The 12,584-nt window shown below is 39.6% G+C and overlaps 1 protein-coding gene across 4 annotated transcripts in view; it reads right to left on the reverse strand.

Annotated features, from left to right (window-relative positions):
- PIP4K2A (phosphatidylinositol-5-phosphate 4-kinase type 2 alpha) overlaps positions 1-12,584 on the reverse strand; it is a 192,367-nt gene that overhangs the window by 70,294 nt on the left and 109,489 nt on the right. The gene's annotated exons all lie outside the window — the stretch shown is intronic.

Raw genomic sequence — 12,584 nt, forward strand, 5'->3', positions numbered from 1 at the left:
GGTGTTACCATACACACTGTAACGAGAGTGATCAGGTAAGGTGAGCTATTATCAGCAGGAGAGGAAAAAAACCTTTTGTAGTGATAAGCAAGGTGGGCCATTTCCAGCAGTTGACAAGAACATGTGAGGAACAGTAAGGGGGGAAAATAAACATGGGGAAATAGTTTTGTGTAATGACACATCCACTCGCAGTCTTTATTCAAGCCTAAGTTAATGGTTTCCAGTTTGCAAATTAATTCCAATTCAGCAGTCTCTCGATGGAGTCTGCTTTTGAAGTTTTTTTGTTGAAGACTTGCCACTTTTAGGTCTGTAATCGAGTGACCAGAGAGGTTGAAGTGTTCTCCGACTGGTTTTTGAATGTTATAATTCTTGACGTCTGATTTGTGTCCATTTTATTCTTTTACATAGAGACTGTCCAGTTTGGCCAATGTACATGGCAGAGGGGCATTGCTGGCACATAATGACATATATCACATTGGTAGATGTGAAGGTTAACGAGCCTCTGATAGTGTGGCTGATGTGATTAGGCCCTATGATGGTGTCCCCTGAATAGATATGTGGACACAGTTGGCAACGGGCTTAGTTGCAAGGATAGGTTCCTGGGTTAGTATTTTTGTTGTGTCGTGTGTGGTTGCTGGCGAGTTGGAGCAACCGCATTTGCTCCAACCCCTCAGACAGAGACAAACACCTACAAGATCTCTATCAAGCGTTCTTAAAACTACAGTACCCACCTGCTGAAGTGAAGAAACAGAGAGCCAGAAGAGTACCCAGAAGTGACCTAATACAGGACAGGCCCAACAAAGAAAATAACAGAACGCCACTAGCCATCATCTTCAGCCCCCAACTAAAACCTCTCCAATGCATCATCAAGGATCTACAACCTATCCTGAAGGATGACCCATCACTCTCCCAGATCTTGGGAGACAGGCCAGTCCTTGCTTACAGACAGCCCCCCCAACCTGAAGCAAATACTCACCAGGAACCACACAACAAAAACACTAACCCAGGAACCTATCCTTGCAACAAAGCCCATTGCCAATTGTGTCCACAAATCTATTCGGGGACACCATCATAGGGCCTAATCACATAAGCCACACTATCAGAGGCTCGTTCACCTGCACATCTACCAATGTGATATATGTCATTATGTGCCAGCAATGCCCCTCTGCCATGTACATTGGCCAAACTGGACAGTCTCTATATAAAAGAATAAAATGGACACAAATCAGACGTCAAGAATTATAACATTCAAAAACCAGTCGGAGAACACTTCAACCTCTCTGGTCACTCGATTACAGACCTAAAAGTGGCAAGTCTTCAACAAAAAAACTTCAAAAACAGACTGCATCGAGAGACTGCTGAATTGGAATTAATTTGCAAACTGGACACCATTAACTTAGGCTTGAATAAAGACTGCGAGTGGATGTGTCATTACACAAAGTAAAACTATTTCCCCACATTTATTTTCCCCCCTTACTGTTCCTCACACGTTCTTGTCAACTGCTGGAAATGGCCCATCTTGATTATCACTACAAAAGGTTTTTTTCTCTCTCCTGCTGGTAATAGCTCATCTTACCTGATAACTCTCGTTACAGTGTACATGGTAACGCCCATTGTTTCATGTTTTCTGTGTATATAAAATCTGCCCACTGTATTTTCCACTGCATGCATCCGATGAAGTGAGCTGTAGCTCTCAAAAGGTTATGCTTAAACAAATTTGTTAGTCTCTAAGGTGCCACAAGTACTCCTTTTCTTTTTGCAGATACAGACTAACACAGCTGCTACTCTGAAACCTGTGCCCTTTAGGTTTATCCCAGCTTTCTCTATTTTATCACCATGTGCCTCAATACCCTCTCTCATGATTAAAATGTCTGTCAACCTCATGTATACTATTCCACTTAATAGCTTTGTTTAGCAACTTATTCCATGTCTATTATTCTGAGTGAAATAGTCCTGCATGAATTCCCTGTTCACTTTTAATTTGTGAAATTTTAAGCCTGTGCATACTGGGTTTTGATCTCAGGAGAGTGAACAGCTTTTCGACTGTGTAAATGTGAATACTTATGAGATCACCTTAAGAATAAGCTGAACTTCTGTACAGTAATTACTTAAACAAATAAAGACATTTAGTATGACAAGCTTGAAGAGGCTTCTAATAACATCTTTTCATTTACGCACAGTCCACAGAATAGTTTTCTTGTGAGGAACCTTGGTTGAAATGTCACATTGCCTCTGCACAGGTCAATAAAAAGATCACCTACATGTGCACTGAGTAACAGATTTCATTTAAGGTCATGACATTAATCTGACCTTCAACATCTAAAGGTTACAATCATAGCCAATGTGTCTCATACCACAGAACTACTTGATAGTAAAATATATGAGTTCATTAATTCTACAGTATTAAATATAGCCTGCTGAAAGCCGTACTGATTTTTATTAGTAATTCATTCCTTAAAGCGTTCTTGATACAGATTAACTTTATCTGCAAAACTACATTACATATATTTGTTTCATCTGCACTGCAATAGGCAGTGCAAGCACTTTAGTAAATGAAAGGTCATTCCGTTCTACTATAGCTTAGAGTCCAGTGAAATAATTTATACTTTTTCATCTTATTTTTAGGGAATTTCTTGTTTCATTTTATTAATTCTGACCATGTTGGGATGTGGGGGAAGGTGGATCAGGTTCTGCCCCTAAGGGGCAGGAAGACCCACGAGGGTGAGCTGCAGATGGAACACACCCTGTACTCATCCCACAGAGGCGACTCCCATGGCTCCTGTCCTATGGGGCTGAGGCCGGCTCTCTGCTCCAATTTTTGCCTCGGTTTGGCCCAGACACCCCCCCTCCCATCACGTACTAGATGCTGTACAAACACAGAACAAAAAGACAGGCCCTGCCCAAAAGTGCTTACAATCTAAGTACAAGATAAGAGATGGCTACAGAGACAGGGGAGTACAAGGAAACAATGAGACAATATTGTCTAAATAGACAAGGGAAAGGGGAACAGCACGTAAGGAGAGTGAACAATGTGATTGCAGCAAATGCCATGTAAGTTCCAAAATTTTTTGAGGTATATGTGCACATCTCCTGGGTCCTAGTGCCCCCAGAGTGGGGGCCCTCCCCTACATAGTTCTAGGTCCAGAGAGGTGCACTGGGACCGAAGCCCATTTTAAACTGTTACCAACAGGTCCTGCATTTGGGGCCTGATTCAAAACCCAGTGAAGTCCATTGGAGCCTCTCTTTGGACTTCAGTGAGTTTTTCCATAGAGTTTAAGGCCATAAGGGACCATTACACAGGCCCACCAACAGCAATTCTGGGCCCGAGGGCAGAACAGTCAATGGACCACCACGCCCATGTGGATGTGGTCTGCCTGACATTTGAGCAGTGCTGCATCATTTCCAGTTTTTCAACATCTTCTCTAAAATTTAGATACCAGAATTATATGCAGTATTCCACTATCGGTATCACCAATGCCATATATACAGGTGAAATCACCTCCGTGCTCTTACTTACTACATCCTCTACATCCAAGGAATGTAATAGCTCTTTTTGTCACAGCATCACACTAGCAGCTAATGTTGAGTTGTTTGTCCACTATGACACCTAAATCCTTTTCAGAGAGACTGCTTTCCAGGATATCGTCTCCCATTCTGTACATGCGGCCTGCATTCTTTGTTTCTAGATATCTACTTTTGCATTTGGCCGCATTAAAACACATTTTGCTTGAATGGGCCCAGATTACTAAGTGATCCAAATCACTCTGTATGACAGCCTTGTCCTTATTAGTTACCACTCTGCCAATCTTTGTCTCATTCACAAATTTTATCAGCAGTGATTTTATATTTTCTTCCAGATCATTGATGAAAATGTCGAATAGCATCAGGCCTAATACCAGTCCTTGTGGAACAGACTATGAACACCCCCATTCAATGACTATTCCTCATTGACAAATACTTCTTGAGATCTGTCAGTTGTGAAGCCATTTAATACACTCTATTGTATACTGCTAAATTTTTAATCAGAATGCCATGTGGTACAGAAAATAGCCTTACAAAAGTCTAAGTATATTACATCTATGGAGTTACTTTTATCAACCAAATTTATTATCTCATCAAGAATGAAATTAGGTTTGACAAGATCAACTTTCCATCAAACCATGTCTACTGGCATTAATTATATTCTTATCCTTTATCAACTGAAGCCAGTATCAACTTTTACATTATTTTGCCCAGGGTGGCAACACTGGCATTATTTTGCCTTCTTAAAATGGTTTTGAATTAGGCTCTAAAAACACAGATACACTACCACATAGTTCTTGAAAACCCTGTTAAATACGGCAACAAGCAAGTCTCTGAAGCACCCATTTTACCTTTTGCAGCTTTCATACAATATCAGGGTTGGAAGGGACCACAGGAGGTCATCTAGTCCAACCCCCTGCTCAAAGCAGAACCAATCCCCAACTAAATCATCCCAGCCAGGGCTTTGTCAAGCCTGACCTTAAAAACCTCTAAGGAAGGAGGTTCCACCACCTCCCTAGGTAACCCATTCCAGTGTTTCACCACCCTTCTAGTGAAAAAGTTTTTCCTAATATCCAACCTAACCCCCCCCCACTACAACTTGAGACCATTACTCCTCGTTCTGTCATCTGCTACAACTGAGAACAGCGTAGATCCATCCTCTTTGGAACCCCCTTTCAGGTAGCTGAAAGCAGCTATCAAATCCCCCCTCATTCTTCTCTTCCGCAGACTAAACAATCCCAGTTCCCTCAGCCTCTCCTCATAAGTCATGTGTTCCAGTTCCCTAATAATTTTTGTTGCCCTCCGCCGGACATTTTCCAATTTTTTCACATCCTTCTTGTAGTGTAGGGCCCAAAACTGGACACAGTACTCCAGATGAGGCCTCACCAATGTTGAATAGAGGGGAACGATCACGTCCCTCGAACTGCTGGCAGTGCCCCTACTTATACATCCCAAAATGCCATTGGCCTTCTTGGCAACAGCGGCACACTGTTGACTGTTGACTCATATCCAGCTTTTCATCCACTGTAACCCCTAGGTCCTTTTCTGCAGAACTGCTGCCGAGCCATTCGGTCCCTAGTCTGTAGCAGTGCATTGGATTGTTCCGTCCTAAGTGCAGGACTCTGCACTTGTCCTTTAATTCTCTACTCCTATATTTTACATTAGTAAGGCTTTCAAATACAGCAGGAGCCACAAGAATTAGTCAATAAATGGAAGCAGCAGATAATTCCAGATAATAAAGAAGGAAGTAACTCTTCAACACCTCAAAAAACGTTTTGGTTCTGTTGCCTACACTGAACAATTTTAGGCCACAGGAGTTAGATATTTCTTTGGAGTCACTTGTTCAGAATAAAGTTCTTATTCTTGAGGGGGGGGGGAATGGAACCCCTATTCCCTCCCGCAGAAAAGGATAGGAGAGCTGAGGTTTACTCTACATGGGAAAGTTACATTTATACCTGGCAAAATGCTACCTTAATTGTCTTTTTTAAATGGAACTGCCAGTACAGCTCCCACTACCCCTAAAGTTCACAGTGAGGATGTTTAACTCCACAGTGGGAGGTCCAGGATTAGCCAGAGACTCAAAGTGAGGCAATTTAAAGGTCAATTTAATTAGCTCATTCTAATCTTTAATCTTTTATACATCTCATGTAAATGTCATTGTTTAATAATTGCTACTTCCGTAACAGACTCAAGATTATGTATCTCAACACTTTAAACATTTAAGCTACATTCTGGATACAGTACAAATACTTTATTAATTTCCTCTAAAAGTCAAAAATTATCACAGAAAAGCAGCTTTTTCTACAAAGAGAAAAGGTCACAAAATTCTAGTTTGTTGTGATAAAACACGGAGAGATTTAGAAAAATAGTAAGACATTAATCTTTCAAACAGAATTGACTGAATGGCACTGTACTCACTAGGATCTAAATCTTTCACTTTCAGTGGAATTTCACACGAGGTCTGGCAAGAAGTAAGGGTACTGAGAAGAAATGCTCGTCTCTATAGTTTAATCTCATTCAAGCACACATTATGCTAAACTGAATAAACAGGAGAACTAACTTTACAAGATATTCTGTGATATGCAGCTATGTATCTGAAATAAAAATCAAGGCGTAAGAGTTTGTATATTGTTTTTGGAGTCCATATGGGTCAGCTTTGCTCAGGAAATGTAACTGCAATTACCCACTGTTGTACTCAAAACATGACGACTAAAACTGAAGCTCACTGTGTCAGCCTAGTGATTTAACAGCATTATAGTTCATGGGCATGAGGAGAATCAGGCATGGGTTCTGAGATCAGTCCTTTGCTCCCTATCAGTCAGCACTGGGAATGCTGCAGGATCAGTGTGTGCAAGACTGGCCCCATTTAAGTCAATTGGAGTTTTGCCATTGACTTTAGTGGAGCCAGAATTTTACCCAATGTGTTTATCTTATAAGTAAACTTCCTATCTCCTTTGGCAGATGTCTTCAGCACTCATTGCCTATGAAGATGATAAAATGAAGCTCACTGTAATGGCGAGAGAAGGATGGAAATGAAGGAGGAAAATGGGAGAAAGTTCAGTGATTTAGAGAATGGCACTGACAATAAATTACATTATTAGATGTAGGTTCGGTAATTCAGAGGTGGAATTCCTTTTCAGTTCAGCGAGGCTCAGAGGGTACTGAGCTGGTGAAAGAGCAGGTCTATTATGCATGAGCTAGGAATAGTGACTAAATAGTCTATCGTCTGTTGCAGCTTGTATTGGAGACTGAGCACTGAAAACCATCATAGGGTGCTCTCTGAGCAAAGATGCAGGCTGCCTGCTTGCTTCTGCTCCAGATCTTCCTTTGCTGTGAAGCCTAGACTCTGGCTTCTCACCCCAGTTCATCCCTGACTTCGCTATTTGTCTCCTGTCTGCACCCTGGTGCCTGACCCTGACTTCCTGGTATCCTGACCTGGCTCGACAATGATCCCACTGTGTGTCTCCTGACCATAACTTGGTAATCAACTGGTACACAAAGGCCATGACAACTATATTTGTCAAGTGTCATCTCACTTCACGCTCTGTAGTTATTGTTCTCATTCTGGTATTAGTGAAATAAGGATGAAGTCTGAGGGCAAGGAGGAGACGGTGACAAGCTCAACCTCTATCTTCCTCCAAAATAACACTAATATTGCTGGACTGCCAGACCCACTGATGATGTCGGGAACACAGCACCACCACTCAGAAATTAAACACTGTGCTGTAGTCCAGAGTTGAGTACTTCCTATTCTACTGCAGGAGGCTCTTGGAGTACAGCCGCACTGCCTCAGAGGGAACAGACAATGAGGACAGTACTTGAACTGACAGTTGCAAAGGGGACAAGAGAGGAAAAACAGGAGAATCCATTTGTGGTGCTGACGGAGGGAGAGGAGAAGTGAAAGCCAATTATTAAGATTCAGAGAAAATCACATTCCTTTATTGCTCATATTTCTCCATTATCCCGACCAGTTAGGAATAAGTACTTCAGATGCTCCCTTTCAGAGATATGGCAGCACCAGCTGAAATTAAACCATTATTTAAGCTTCCAAATAGGAAAAAAAATCAGCCACTGAAGCATAAATTGTAATCTGAAGTAGCAAGAGGCAGAGTTAGTCAAAAAGGAGAGGAGCAGGGCATAATTATATTTATACATTTAAAGTTATGTTGAAAATTTCTAATAAAATATATCTCAATAGTTATCTTAACTGAGCCAAAAAGCTACACAGTAATTACAAACCAACATAATTCAAGTTTCTTATCCTAGGGTAGACAACTTCATTCATCATAACAGCTCCACATATTCATTATGCCTTTTTCTTAAGGTCTTGACAATTTCATCCAATATTTCATACTGTTTTTCCCCAAAGGTCAAGGAAGTATCAATCTGACAAGTTCACTCACACAGTGAGGAGGGTATCAAAAGTGTGTACCAATGATCCATGATACAAAGTGTGACTATGTAGAATGCAACTCCTAGAAACTTTCTCTGATACCTTAATGCGGATAAGTAATTCAAAAGACATATCTGAAGCAGCATTAAAGTCCTCACTTTCCGTATCCCCCCAACTGATGTGAGATTGTGCTCCAGAACAGTTGGACTTTTCTATATTCTGTTTTCCTCCCATTTAGTTTTAGTTCTCCTCCCTAGGCCTTTGTTTATAATTAATAACTTTTTAAAAACTAGAACCATCAGTAGCTATGGAACTATGGGTTAAAATTTTGGCTCATCAGAAAACGTGGAATTCATCTCTTCCATATTAAAATGTCTAAGTTGGAGAAACCTGTGAAAAAGATCTAGGGACATGATAGTTGGCTTTGGTTGCCTCAAGGAAAGAGGAGTCTGTTATACAGATCCTGAACTGTCATAATTCCAAGCTCATCCCACTGCCAAAAATAACTGCCTTCAGGATTTACACACACATGTGGATTGTGAACCAGGATCCACAGGGGAGAGACTCCCTGAGACTTTAAGACTTTAAATTCAGATAGACTGGGTTGTGTGAATAGCACTGTATTTTGTGAGGCTTCAATTCTTCCTTAGGGATCAGATCAAAAGATATGTCTCAGTGCCTATGGGTTAATCAGTTCACAAACTATTTTATGAAGTGGAGAATCCTTGTTCTCCTGAAGCCACACTGTCACAAGCATTAATAACTGGGCCACAGTCAGCTTAAGAGATGGCACTTCCAAACCCCTCTTTTCATGAGGTACAAAAGTTATTTTTAAGACTTACTCTGGGTGTTTTATCTTTCCTTATGAATAAATTCTATCTATCCTCTGGATGTCAAGGATATCTGCAGAAGACTGAAAACAAAGACATTTGGGAAGAACATTCATTTTAATTACCCTGATATCTGATTAATGAAAGAGGTAAGTGGGACAATTTGTCTATATTAGTCCTATCTTGCTCTGTAAGGGGGATGACATTGTTCAAAGTTAATTGGGATTCCTTTCTTGTGAATCATATTCCAAATATTTAAACTTATCTACTGTAAATTACTCATTATCTGTTCCATAACTCACTCTCAATGAAAATACTAGACTTCTCCAAATTTATTCTCAGACCTGAATACAGGACACTCATTATAAGCAAAAATGCTCATTGGAGCACTTTGCTGAAGCATAAAGCAGAAAATCTGCAAAAAGATATTACATCCCTTTCTTTATCAAGTTGGAATTACCCTTTCAATGGGACATTTCACATTAAGTGAGCCAAGGAATAGAAGGGGTGAAACAGAATGACCCTGGAGTGTAGCCTTAAGAGAGAAAATGCCTCTAATACTAATGAACTAGTAGACGCTTGCTTTTCTTCATTGTACAATTTCCTCAGCTAGTGAACAGGACCACACCAACAAGATGAAACAGCCTTTTCAAATTCTCAGCCCTGGACAAATCCTGATAGGTCACAGTGGATTATTCCTGAACGAAGTCTCTTAACCTACCAGGATTTTAGCTACTACTGGAAGCCATTATTTAGAAGAGAAAACAGGTAATAAAATGACAAGGTGGAGATCTCTCTCAGGTTTAAAAACAAATTATATGGATCCCCTCAGGAAGTGAATCTTTCTCAAAGGCTTCACAATATGTTTCTGAAAGTAAAAGTGTCAGTTTGTGTTTTAAAAACAATTCAATCATGTCAGCTTAGGCCTGAGGCTTTTTCTCCTTCCATTGGGAATATGGTATCCCTGAACTCACTTTCTTTGGCTGGCCAAAGCCTCTTATTGCCTAGCTAATTAGGTGGGGACAATTTAATTAGTTAATATATATTTGAATTCCTAGCACTGCAATTGTTCAAGCTCACGGATTATAACAAACAATAATATTGCATACATCTTGGTGGGATCTGGGGTCAGCATTTTAAATTTGAAATATTAGCTTAGCTACTTTATCTCTATTTATGAAACACTTTGGCCAGGACCAAACTTCATTTCTGTATTCATATACCTTCTACCTCATGATCCTTCCCAACCCTTCAGGTTAACATGAGATTTAATTCTGTCCTGGTTTTACAGAATTCTCTCATACGCTGCATTGACCCAATTTAGATTTAAAGTACAAAGTAGCTTCCGCAAATATTTTTAAATTGGTTAGTCTCTAAGGTGCCACTAGTAGTACTCTTCTTTTTGCGAATACAGACTAACATGGCTGCTACTCTGAAAACTCAATAGTGATTCTCCTACAGAAAACTTAAATACCTCCTAGCATATGCCCCTGGTATAAATCTCCTAAGTAGTTTGCCTGCATGAAGATTTCACTACGCTTCTTTAATGATGTAAGGAAATTCTCCTTCTTTAAAAAAAGTTGTACCCCACTGCAGAAAAGTTTGGGGAACATTTAGATTACCATCATTTATCATTTGTTTAGCACCAATTATGTGTTCAGTTCCGGATAGTACAATAAAAATTCTGCCCTGAAAAACCTAGGATCTGAAAAATCTCAATCGAAAATGATTTGAAATAATACTATAGTATACTGGACAGTTTATTGGAACTATTCACGCTGTACATTTCCTTTTGGATTATCAAGCAATTTATGTGCTGGAGAAAAAAACCCAACAACCTATATTCTCTTATAGTGGGATTTTATATTAGGACACAACAGACACCAGACACCCATGACAGTAAGCTCTGAGGGGCAGGTACAGTCTCTTTGTTATGTGTTTGCAGAGCGAGTAGTACAATGGGTAATCCATGACTGGTGCTCTTAGGTGCAAATAATACAAAAATAAGAATAAGTAAATAAGCCAATCTCCTCTGCATTCAATTTGAGGGCGTTATCTTTCTTTGAAGTTTTATATATTTTATTATTGTGTCTTATATAATTAAAATCTCCAGTGTACAAATGATGATTCTGAAGAGTGGCTAAAGTGAAGATTTTCTATATAAAAATCACAATTCAGCATATAAATGCCAGCAAAGTCTTTTCTCAATACAAATGTCATAGGTTATAACCCTCAAACATCTACTATCAATTCTAGTTTGTTTTCACACACTGTGAGCAATACAGTAACTCCTCCCGAAGAAAGAGACATACAGGCGCCATCCAAGACTGTTTGAAGGAGGAAGTCTCATGGTCAACTAGATGAGTTTCCCAGAGGACAATAACCTTCTCTTGTTTAGTATATATTTTTTAACTCATCTGGGTTGAAGCATTAAAACCATCACATTCTCATTTTACTGCAACTGGCCCAGTGTTCCATATGATGTCCTGGTGTCCCGGGAAATTCCTGCAGCACACCTGAAATGTCCTGGGCTTTTATTTTATCAAAAATATTTTAACTGCCAACTGTTTGTTCAAGACGAACGGTTATATTGAGTAAGCCCTTCTCTGTGTTTACCAGGAACAAACAATCCAATAGAATGAATGTTCAGTGTGATAAACTGTGTTTGGAGTGGAGTGAAAAAAAAAAGTTGAGTAAGTGTATATACCATTAAAGCTCTTCTTTTGATCAAAGTGAATGTTAATGACACTTGTTCAGTGTTTCACTATAAATGCATTCAGAGCACTTAGAGAGAAGTTGGGCCAACAAAAGATATTACTTCACCCACCTTGTCTCTCAAATATCCTGGGACTGACACGGCTACAACAACACTGCATACACTAAGTAAAAGGAAAAAAGTCTTCCATTTCAAGTAATACGCTTGTCAGAAGCTGGCATACTGACACCAGCTGCATTTTTTAAAAAGACTTTTGTACAACTATTTTGCAACTCTAAAAAATGTTGCCACAAAAGCATCCTGGTTTTTGATTTTGAAAATTTGGTCATTTTGCACCTTGTTAAATCTTTTGTTATCATTACATACATATTGCTATGATAACTTTGTCACCTTGAATACCCATAGATTTCATCTTAATTTTCCAAAGCATTTCAAACATTAGTCTATGCCATTTATTAAATTGTAACAACCATCCCACCTTTTTTTTTTTTCCTAGCACACCAACCTCTCTCCATCTCTGCTGAAGAGCAAGGGGGGGAAAAAACCCAAATTCTCCAAAACCTTAATTTAAAGGGGCCAAATATCTTCCCAAATGGAGCCTGCATTAAGAAGTCCCCTATCTACTCTCCTATGATAGAAATGTCACACTTAGGAGTGGAATTTGCCGTTTTGATCTCAAGTTTATTAGCTAGGACTTGGAACTTAATGATCATGATGGTCAATTTACTTCCTCTCTCCATTAAGAATGATAGCTCATAACTCTGCATAACCATATAATAAATATGCCAAAAAACGATACTTGTGAAGCATTTAGGATTGTCTCATACATAGTATACATGACAAAAAGCCATAACATCAAAGAAATAAAAAATTCACACAGCTAACAGTACATACCTTCTTCTCCTTCATCCACTGGCACAAACCTTAACAATATCACTAAACTACTGTTCACCACCACAGACTGCATACCACAACCTCAGTCTGACCTCTTGCACACATGCTTTTAACAAACTATTCCCTCCCAACACTATGAGTTGTGGATGTTTGGTGTAGTAGTTGTTGTATTAGGAGGGGATAGTTTGGCAAAGGGAGTAATAGAAAGCTGGCAACCCAAGAGAGCAGA

Source organism: Chelonia mydas, chromosome 2 (assembly GCF_015237465.2).
Source record: "Chelonia mydas isolate rCheMyd1 chromosome 2, rCheMyd1.pri.v2, whole genome shotgun sequence".
Lineage (NCBI taxonomy): Eukaryota > Metazoa > Chordata > Testudines > Cheloniidae > Chelonia > Chelonia mydas.